The sequence below is a fragment of the Pleurodeles waltl genome, chromosome 5, assembly GCF_031143425.1.
Source record: "Pleurodeles waltl isolate 20211129_DDA chromosome 5, aPleWal1.hap1.20221129, whole genome shotgun sequence".
Classification (NCBI taxonomy): domain Eukaryota; kingdom Metazoa; phylum Chordata; class Amphibia; order Caudata; family Salamandridae; genus Pleurodeles; species Pleurodeles waltl.
The window spans coordinates 898848875-898859313 of NC_090444.1; positions in this window are offsets into that span (position 1 = coordinate 898848875).

Sequence of the window (10439 nt, forward strand, 5' to 3'; positions counted from 1 at the left end):
TGTGGCCTGGTCAGGACACTGGATCCATCTCCAGTTGGAGGAACTGTAGATGGACATGAAGCAGGTCTGCTTCTAAGACTCCAAGTGGTGGTTTCATGGTTTGCATCTAGGCTCCTGCTCTGCGATAACTTTTTCCTCTGCTGCTGCTTGCATGGTACTTTCCAATTGAATGCTACAGAATCCTCCATTTCTAGGATTATGGGCATTCTCTACTCTTTCACATGCAGTAGACTCCTTGCATGGTATCCTCAAGGCGGCACCATCTATGTGGCTAACATTGCTTGATGGGCACATACTTTTCTGAGTGGTGAATGTAGAAAGCATGGAAGCCTGCCTTGCAAACTAGAATTGGAAAATATTTTCTTACAGAGGGATTGTTCTGCATTGTGCAGATAAAAGTCAAGCTTCATGTTATGGAGTTAGGAGACTGCCATATTTATATGAACACTAGAAAGCCACACCATCTCTTTAATGGGACCTAGGCTTCTCATCAAGTAGGTTGTACTTTCCAGTGACCATATCAGCAAATGTATACATGGCGGATATGCCTTGTGGTGTAAGGGTTCTTGTATTGGAGCTAAGCTGCAAGAAGTACACCAGCACTAAGAGAGCAGAAGTGTGCCATATCTTTGCAGCTATGGCTCATTGCTGCTCTCTCCCTTTCACGCAACACTTGATACACCGCATTGCATGAAAGGTTGGTAAACGCAGTCCTACATACATTATTACATAGGCACTCGTAGCAGTAATATATTTGCTAGTACTATTCATTAGATGAAGATAAAGCAGGATTCAAAGGTGACAATAGATTTCAAAAAGCACATTCACATTCCACAGATCTTAAGTTACAATACATAAAAATAAGGAAACAAGAGTCAATTGTGGAGATGCACAGAGAGACCCATTATAATACAAATACTTTCTGCTTCAGGTGCCCTGATTACAGTTTGATTAATGTTTGGTTCTAGAGATAAATCCTCAGTGTGTTGACCCTGGCACGGTTATCTAAATCAGTTAAATAGTCTGTTATACAGCTCTTACTGACATGACAGGCTATTTTGGGTCTTTTAAGATTAACACCACTGCTATTTAGGGTGTTTGTTGCCCTCTGCAATGGGTGCATTACCCTAACAAACTATATGGCTTCCACAAACAAAAGAAAGACCTCTAGAACAGATAGATTTTCTCACCAGGTTATTTCACAATAAGCTAGTGTAAGCTGAAGTACTGTCAGTCGAATGTAAGTAGCACCTGACTTGTGATGACTCTGCCCCAGCACAATAGGAAACATCATGAAAGTTGCTGACGTAAGAACAACATAACTAAATGTCTTGTTCAGTTCTGCAGCGTTTTCACACAGCAAATTCTTGTTTGAAATAAGATATGTGAAAGGTGAGAAGGGAGTTCAGCGAATGCCCATTTTCTTGCCCTCTTGTTTGAACTAGTGTTGGTATCATTTTCACAACAGCTGTGTAGGAAAGTGGAATGTTATGTGGTATGGCTGGGTAGCCTTACCATTGAATATTATCACAAGACCCCAAAGATGACCCACCCTTGGATTCACACTAATAAATCCTTAGCTCTGTCCTGGTAGAGTGACAAAGAGCAGTCAGGCTTTACTAGAGGAACATGTGTTAGGCATTTCAGAGTACCAACATGGATGATCAGTAATTAACACTACTCAATAGAAATATGACACCAATTTATAAAAACAAAGTGTATTTTCACCTTAATGCAGACATCAAAATGAACAGAATAGCATGCATATAACCAGAGTTATAGATTTTAGAAACAATATTAAATCAGTGCAAAATAATACGTGAAAAACATAACATGGCGGTCAATGGGAAAAACCACCAGTGCCAATAGGTCAATTTGAGGTCGAGTTGCATGGAAACCTAGCAGAGGTTCTGTGGGCCCTAGGACGAGGTCACTGCAGTCAGTTCAATTTTATCTAGCTCATGGAGTCCAGGTGCAGTGTTGTACTGGATATCCGTGGTGCTGAATGAGAGCCACAAGTGGTGCTGATTTTACTGCTTATACGGTGGTGCAAGAAACAAGATGCAAAAACACAATGAAGGCCTGGTTGCTGAGGTCCGATGCAGGTTGCATGGTCTTCCCTGTAGTTGAGGTGTTGAGTGTGGGGGTCGGTTACTAAGTTGGTGACCAACAAGCCTTAGCAGCGATACATAACACAAAAAGCTTCTGAAACTTCACTGGGTCCGAGGGAGTGATGTTGTAGCCTGAAACTTTGGGGCAGGTGAGACTACAACTCCCACAATGCACTGGACCAACTGGATCTGGGCGATCCCATAGAGGGCCCAATGGCCAGTGATTCTTTGGATCTGAAGAGTGTTTTTACCTGCTGTTTGCAGGGGACTAGTGCCACTAATCCAGGGGTAACAGGAGGTGCTTCTGGCTTCCACAAAGGTCCCACTCTCTGGGAATGCCACGTTTGAGCCAGGAACAAGGGTTGCTCACACAGTTTCAAGTCTGTTGCAACAGGAACAGAATATCCCTCTTTTGCTTTGGTGCTGTGGACAAAGTCATGTTTTCAGCTACACGGGTCTCCTCTTGGTCCTTCCTCATTGCAAGTTGTTCAGGTCTGAGGTTATGGTGTCAGGGGTGTCCCTTACATCCTAGATTTAGGGGAGTTAGGGGTATGGAGGATAGTATCCAATGAGCAACTAGCTCCTGCAGCTAATCCGCCCCTGAGGTGACCACATCTGGTAGGGTGGGTCACTTTTCTTACCCAGAACTCTCTATTCTGCCACTCCTAAACATGACAGAAAACTAAATTGAGAGTACAGACTGGCCTAGTCACCTGGGAGGTGTGGTCAGCCTTCTGGGGGTGTACACTACCTAGCATTTCTAATTTCCCACCTGTCCAAAAGCAAATGTACCTGGGGCAGGAGGAGATCTGTTTCTTCCCCTGGGAGTCAGCCCTGATGCATATCAGAGGTGGTGCAGCGTTTGAAGCTCACTGTCTTGATGTGTCACTAGCCTGCTTCTGAAGGAGGGAGGTGTGACCTCCTTCCTGCCCGAGCCTTTGTTCCCGACTCCCAGGTGTGATCACACTGCTTGGCAGGAGGTCAGAATTGTGTCTTGGCCTCAGCAGGCACTGGAAAGCATGGACTGCCAGAGCACGGCGCAGCTGGGGCAACCAGAAAGCAACCTCTAAGGTTGCCACCTTGATTCATGCGACAATGCCCAGAGCACATGATTTGTGTCAGGGGTAAGGCACGTTGCTTGATACCAAACATGACATATTTTAGTGGTACCAAAATAGAGTTGCCAATCTTGAGGGTGCCTGGTTGGCAGCCCATGATTCTATGGACCTCTAACACTTATAGTCATTTTCAATGGAGAACACCACCGTAGGGACGTATAGGCTTGTACTTATATGTCCAAACTATGCCTCTTGGGCTTAGGAGGCCTGCCTTAAGGGGTGCCTGACAAAAATTATAGGCAGTGCATTTAAATGTGCCACACATGGAAAGGGCATAGTCGAGTTCGAGCAGTTTGCACTGCTTCAGCAGAGTGCAATGGCAGGCCTGCTGTCAGTCATTTACTTGGGTCACCCAGGGTGGCACAAAACCATGCTGCAGCTCAAGGGACTCCTTTGTCACCTATGCCCTTAGAGCCCTGGTACCACATACTAGGGACTTCTTATTGGGGGGTAAAGTATTTGCCAATTTGGGATTACCAACTAGAACATAACAGTTCTGGGAGAAAGCACAGGCACTGGGGTCTGATTATCAGACCCCAGAGCACTTTCAGAGTCCAGAAACCAGCAGCTACTAGTCCAAATGGGGGAAAAACAGTGGCTGAAAACCTGCAAAAAGCCTGTTTTCCTACAAGCTCCTCACACACAATACTGTGGCACCCATCATATCCCCTCTGTTACTCAGCATCTATCTAATCCCCTTACCAAACATAATTAAATTGTTCAACCTTACCTTTAACAACTATTAGGTTGACACACACATCATTTTAAAAATGGATGGTCTGGGAGACCTTTACAAGTTAAATCTTGATGACTGCCTTCAGGTAACAATTATATTGATGATGAATGGCCATCTAAAGCTAAGTACTGCACCAACAGAGATCATGACCTACAGACAATGGCAAAAATACCAGCCTACCACCAAATGGCCTAAGAAAGATGAAGCCCCTCCAACAATATCAAGAGGAGCATGAAACCTCGAAGTAATCATGGATTCAAACTTTTATTTCACACCACATTAATAATGTCAAACAGAGTAACTTCTACACAATGAAAACATACATTGGATACCAACAAAAACTGGAAGCTATCCTCACAATTGTTATCTTCAAGCTTGACTGTGCCAAGAGCCTGTACCTTTGGGCACCCATATGAAACATACAAAAAATACAGATAATCTAAAATGCATGACTTCTTCTCCATCTTCACCCAAGAGAACACATGATTCCAGCAATAAAAGGGCAATAGTTGATGCACTTTGTATTGTTCACACAGCCTCCAAGGAAAAGGACTACTGTACCTATAAGCTAATTTCAAGCAATACAAACAAAACGGGACATTCCCCTCTAGGCTTGCAAGACTTTTCACCTTCCCAAACGAAACCTTTGGGATTTCACCAAGTTCTAGAACCCACTACCAGTCAGCACTTGAAGAATCCAGGAGTATATACACTTCAGAAGCCGTTTAAAAGCATGGCTATTCCCAAAACAGCTACATCACCACACATTCCAACAACAGAACATGGAAAGACAGTCACCCCCCTAGCTCAATTTTCAGCTTGCAATCCACAGATTGGAAGCAACCCAACCAGCAAAAAGCTGTTGATGGGCAAGTAAGTAAGGGAGGGCAAACCTATGGTTCGCCGGGGAAATATATATTTATGTACTAATACTAATACATAACACTCAGCGATCTGCAGCTAACTGTACCTTATACATCTTACATTCACATTAGACACATATGTACTATGAGGACTTTCCCACCACCTGTACAGTGCAAGCAATGAACCAGCCATTACTAAATGGACATGAATGGAATAACTGAAGAAATCTGTAACACACTGTGGGTTAATCAGAGGACTTTAATCTAGTCAAAGGCTCCAGGTCCCAAGTTTCCCTACATATGGCTGCTTCTTTACATCTCACAATGACAATCAGATATGGAATGAAAGTGTAGGGTAACCAGGTTTCAAAAGTAAAAACCGGGACAGGTAAAACATTCTGATGATAAAGACCTTCAAACACTCTGAAAACTGTCCTGAAGTTTGTAGTTCAAAACATTATTTGAGACTAACCCTGGCTAATTTTACAAATGTACAGGAACAGATATATTTTACGTACTTTTACCTCTAGAGTACTCTAGGTTCCTTGTTAAGTATTATGAACCTCGTGCATCCAGCATAATGATGGCCAATACAGACTGTTCTGAAGGTTATAGGCTTTCGTCAATTTTCAGTTCTTATTTATAAGAAGGCTTAATTTCTAAAGCATAAACTATACCAGTAAGACATAACCTCATCGATGCTCTAAATTCCCTTCTTCTCTTTTCTAGGAGCAAGAACTGAGGCTCCAGCTGATCTCCTGTGCTCTTGTGTATTGTAACTGGTGTTCAAGTACAGTGCTCATGTACCTTTAATGGACTATAATCCTATAAAACAAAGAAACAAGAATAATCATGAAGTTGTTTCTGACTTTAAAGGAGTCCCTGGAAGTGAGGGCGCATTTAACATGTGAATGCTGGTACTCAGCATCATTCCATTCTCATCTCAACAACCCAGACATACTTAAAACTGTGACAATTGATGGGATGCCTCAGCAGACCTCTGAAAACTGGGACTGTCTGGGGAAATCCAGCACGTAATAATGCACATCCCATGCCCATGCACTTCTCTCTCCCTCCAACCATGACAGTCAGGTTCACATCAATACACAAAATTTCTGGTTAGACAACCCAGTGCAGTAACTAGCAAAGCAGACTACAATCATAAGAAATACCATAAAGGGACTTGCAGCGCTTTTTAAAGCTGACAGCCTACTTAAAAGCCATGTGTCTTTCACACCTCATCATCCACCACACTGCTTTGTGTTGCATCCCATAATACGATAACCGCACCTTGGTGTTAATCACGCATGACATGGAATCACTTCCTGCATAAGGTCATAAAACATAGACAACAGCCTTCGAGCCTCACAACATCTATATGGCATAGCTTGCTGCCCATGTACATAAGCACTTAAGTGCCACACACAGGGGTAGTATGCATTATACAAATGTTGCAATCCCATTCAATCCCATATTTATCATGCAAAATTGATCATTTGTGCATCCCGAACATTAGTTTTGATCCTATTAAAATCTTTGTTTCCATCACACTTCCGAATTCGAAAACAAAATGTGCTTCATTTGTGCTTTCATATTTTCTGATATATGTTGAAATATTTGTACAATTCACTTAAAGGTATTTACATTTTTGTGTATTAGAAACAAATTGAGATCCTGCAGTCTTTCTTTTTGTACTTCCAGTATGCAGGGCTGCTAGAATTATGCAATTCTGCAGTTGCAGTGTTTTCCACATAATTATGAATTGGCACATTTGCCACATAATCCATCATCTGATTTATATTCAGCAGAGTTTAGCAAACAAGATGTGTTTTTCTCTCTCAAACTGATCATAAATTACTAAAAATGCTGCATCACGTATTGCAGTGCAATGGAAGGTCCTTTACAAGGTTGACTGGTCACCTTTCAGTTACTTTTAGCTGTAGCTGGATGTGGAAATGGTACTAATAAAGTGAAACCATTGCCCAGACAGTGCTAACTTAACTAAAAATGACAACATTTTTAAGTAATACTATCTCAAAATTTGCCCTGATAATCTGAATAATTTGTGTTTTTGATTGCCGCATAATTTAGTGACCCTTGCCATATAATTATAATGTGGGCCTCCCCTGCGCCTTAGTTCCAGTGGCCCTGCCTGTACCCAAACAAGATTGTCACATAGTTCACTTAACAAAATCCTCTCATTGCAGTCAGAGAAAGAAAAGTAAACAACAGCCTGATTTGTAACCTCTTTCTTTGTAGGTGCAATAAAGGTAACAAGATAAAAAAAGACATTTATATTATTCATTCACTTTCAGAACTCCAGAATGTTTTTTGCCTATTGTACTGTATGCATTAACATGTGAATGCAGTTTGTTTAGATAAACTGATCTTAAACTGAGCTTTCGATAAATAGTGTGCCAGCTGCCTCCTTTATTTTGGGGGAGGGAGGCAAAGATTAATTTAGGTTGGTCCAGCCATCAAATGCTGCTCCCACCCCGTTGCTACTGCCCTGGCCTTCTCTCCTGCCTCTAAAGATAAGCAGACCCAAATCATCAGCACTTCTGCGATCAGCGGCCTTTTCAAGTTACTTTGACATGGCTGTCAAAGTCCATGGATGGAGGAAACCCCTTCCCTCTCGCAAATCTATCTGTAGCAATCCCGGTTTCTTCATAGCATGCACCGAGTTGGTCTTTAATAACTAGAAAGTAGGAGGTTTTAAAAATCCCATGGAAGTACACAAAGCAGGACTGATCTGACTCATTGGTAAGATGTGACAATTGCACCACAGCGAACTCTGACACTGGGTCTCCCACCTTGGTGAGGTTGAATGGTTCCAGATAACTCACAAACTTTGTTTCTTGACCCTTTGGCACTAAAAGTAATGCATAAAGGCTATAAAACCACTTAAAGATCATAGATGCAGACACACACCTACTGTAAAGGTTGAAAAAAACGAAAGAAGAGGGATACGGGCTACACGAAATCCCAGCGAATCTGCAGAAAATCTAAATAGAGCCGCTAACACTTTCATCTGCATTCAATATAAAGAAAATGGCAACACATTTATACACAGGATGAAAATGACACCATATTATTAAATATTGGCTACCCTGGTGCTAACGTCTATTGCAGCAGGAACTGTGCTTCCAGAGGCGAAATATGCCTTAATGGATGTGTTTAGGAGAAAGCTCAATTCTTTTGGAAATGTATAGCTATGTTTATATCTTTAGTCAATGCAACCAATATATTAATTATTCAACTTATTCGTGAACCCACGGCACTTGTGCCAATACACTAGATGCTGCCATGCCTTAAGCCTTGCATGCATTGCACAGTAAATTATTCATCCATTGCCTCCTGGCCACAAATCTCTCATTAATCTTTAATTTAAATGTCCCAAACATTCTCTCTAGACCTATAGTAGATGAAAATATGGTACAACCTAGACCTGGGGGAGATCACTGTGTGCAGCTGTGCAGCTCATAATTCTTGATAGGCCATTGAGACATTATTGGTATCAAACTGTTGTAACTGGCAACTGATTATTCATAATACTATACTAAATCTGTACTACACATGTATTGCTGTGTACAATTTCTATTTTTCTTGCAGCACACATGCGATGAGTAAGTAACGTGATACTCATGTGACATTCTATAACGTGCAATTCATGGCGCACGATCAGTCAACGTTGTGTGGGCCACATAGGTGTATCGAGTAGCCTGCACCATTTACTCCTGCTTAGATGCTGGATAAAGTTTGTGGCTGCATTGTAAAGATTAACTAGGAAAAGCATTTAAGTGCCAGATAAAAATGTTTAATTTGTCTTGTCATTTTCTCACCACAAGTTGAAGACTTGAGGATCAATCCTCACACAAGGAAGTTATGGTGCATTTCTGCAGTCGGAGTTTTTGTGTTTCTTGTAGTAGTTGCTGCGTTCTCACAAGAGCAGTACGGAACTCGTTTCTGCTAAAATTAATGTGACAAAGAAGGTCTGCAACAGGATCTTAATACATATTTTGGGGCAATGTATTGTTACAGATTTTGACCAAGAATGAATTGTCAATTCCTTACACTTGGAAGGCCAGAACACATTTGATTTGCCTTCTCAGAAGCAGCAAAGCGCTTGGAGAGACATTTGGTTAAATGTTTTTGAAGCACTTCATCCCACAACTTTACAAGGGAGCAACTGACTAGGGAGGGAGTCCATAGATGAATATGTGGAATCACTCAGATAACTTGTTGTACGAGCAAATTTGTTTATTTCATTGTGCATCTGATAAGAGCACAGACTATGCAATTTCAGGGCATTAGCTAACACAGAAAATTCTTCTCTAAGTAAAGCTATAAACTTGCTTAGAGTAGTATAAAGAATACTCATTGATCAATCCAGGATTTGTGTCAACCCAAAGAAGTGGCAGTAGCTGGTTACACGGATCAGGATGGTTTAATATATGGTGTGGCTCGAAGAATTACACAGTGAAAACCTGTTTTATCGTTTCTAAAGCATATAACCCCCTTCATCAGGGTGTTCCACGGGTAGTTCACATGCCTAGGTAACATATTTTACACATACACCCGCAGAATATGGAGGCTTTCAAGCTGAGTGAAAATTAAGGACATTTTCCTTGTGTGAGGGGCAGGTAGTAAATGTACAAGACTAGAATTGATTTGCCACAAGTATAATGTTTACCAAGAGGCAGACAAATTAATACAAATCACGCAGAGCGACTTTGTAGTGGCAGAGAATAAATTGGATGGTCCCTATGCCAATTTAATGAGTAAATACAATATTTTCCCCTCCCCCACCTCCCACGTTGTTCTAGGTTAAAACAGCACAATATTTCTGAGGTGCGGTAAGGGGAAGTATATGACACAGCACCCTAAATTCCTTCTGATGCAGCACCAGATACCTATGGCGGATATATATGTTGATGACAAGGAGATAGATGTAATGCAACGTTTAACTACATGGGGTACAAGATTTATTTTAATAAGAAAGTTGTCGAGATATTAGGGTGAAAACGCCAGAGAAACTTTGTGATTGTGTTAAAGTAAGTCGAAGACCAAGTTCAGACCATCAGAAAAGAGAGAAAAATTCAGGAAACAGGAATAGCCAAAAACAGGTGCTTCCTTCCAACCTTGGACGGTTAAATGATTTTCTAGTTTCATTATACTGAAAGGATGGGGGGTTTAATGAAGAAGCTGTGGCCTTTTCAGTATGAGAAATGTGTTGCCTGCTGTTCTGAATTGGTTGCACGATGAAGAGGTCAACCAAGTTATCTTTGTGGCTAGTACCCATCATGATTTCATGAAAGTAAAAAAGATGTTTGTGTTTCTGCATAGATTTACACAGTTTTTGTCAACAATTTCAGGGGATTGCATACCATTATTAGGCGATGATGAACTGAACGTGGCACTCAAATGAGCAGTGTGTTTTGAAACTGGATTTGAGGGCAAACTTATCATCAGGTGGAATCATCGAAAGAATCTTGCCACTGCACTGCATTTGTGAGATTGGGTGGGCTTAACAGTTTCGAAAAACACCCTTATGGTTGGCGCAGGTTGGCGTAGGCCTCTTCAATGTACCAACAAGTTATGTTCCACTTGT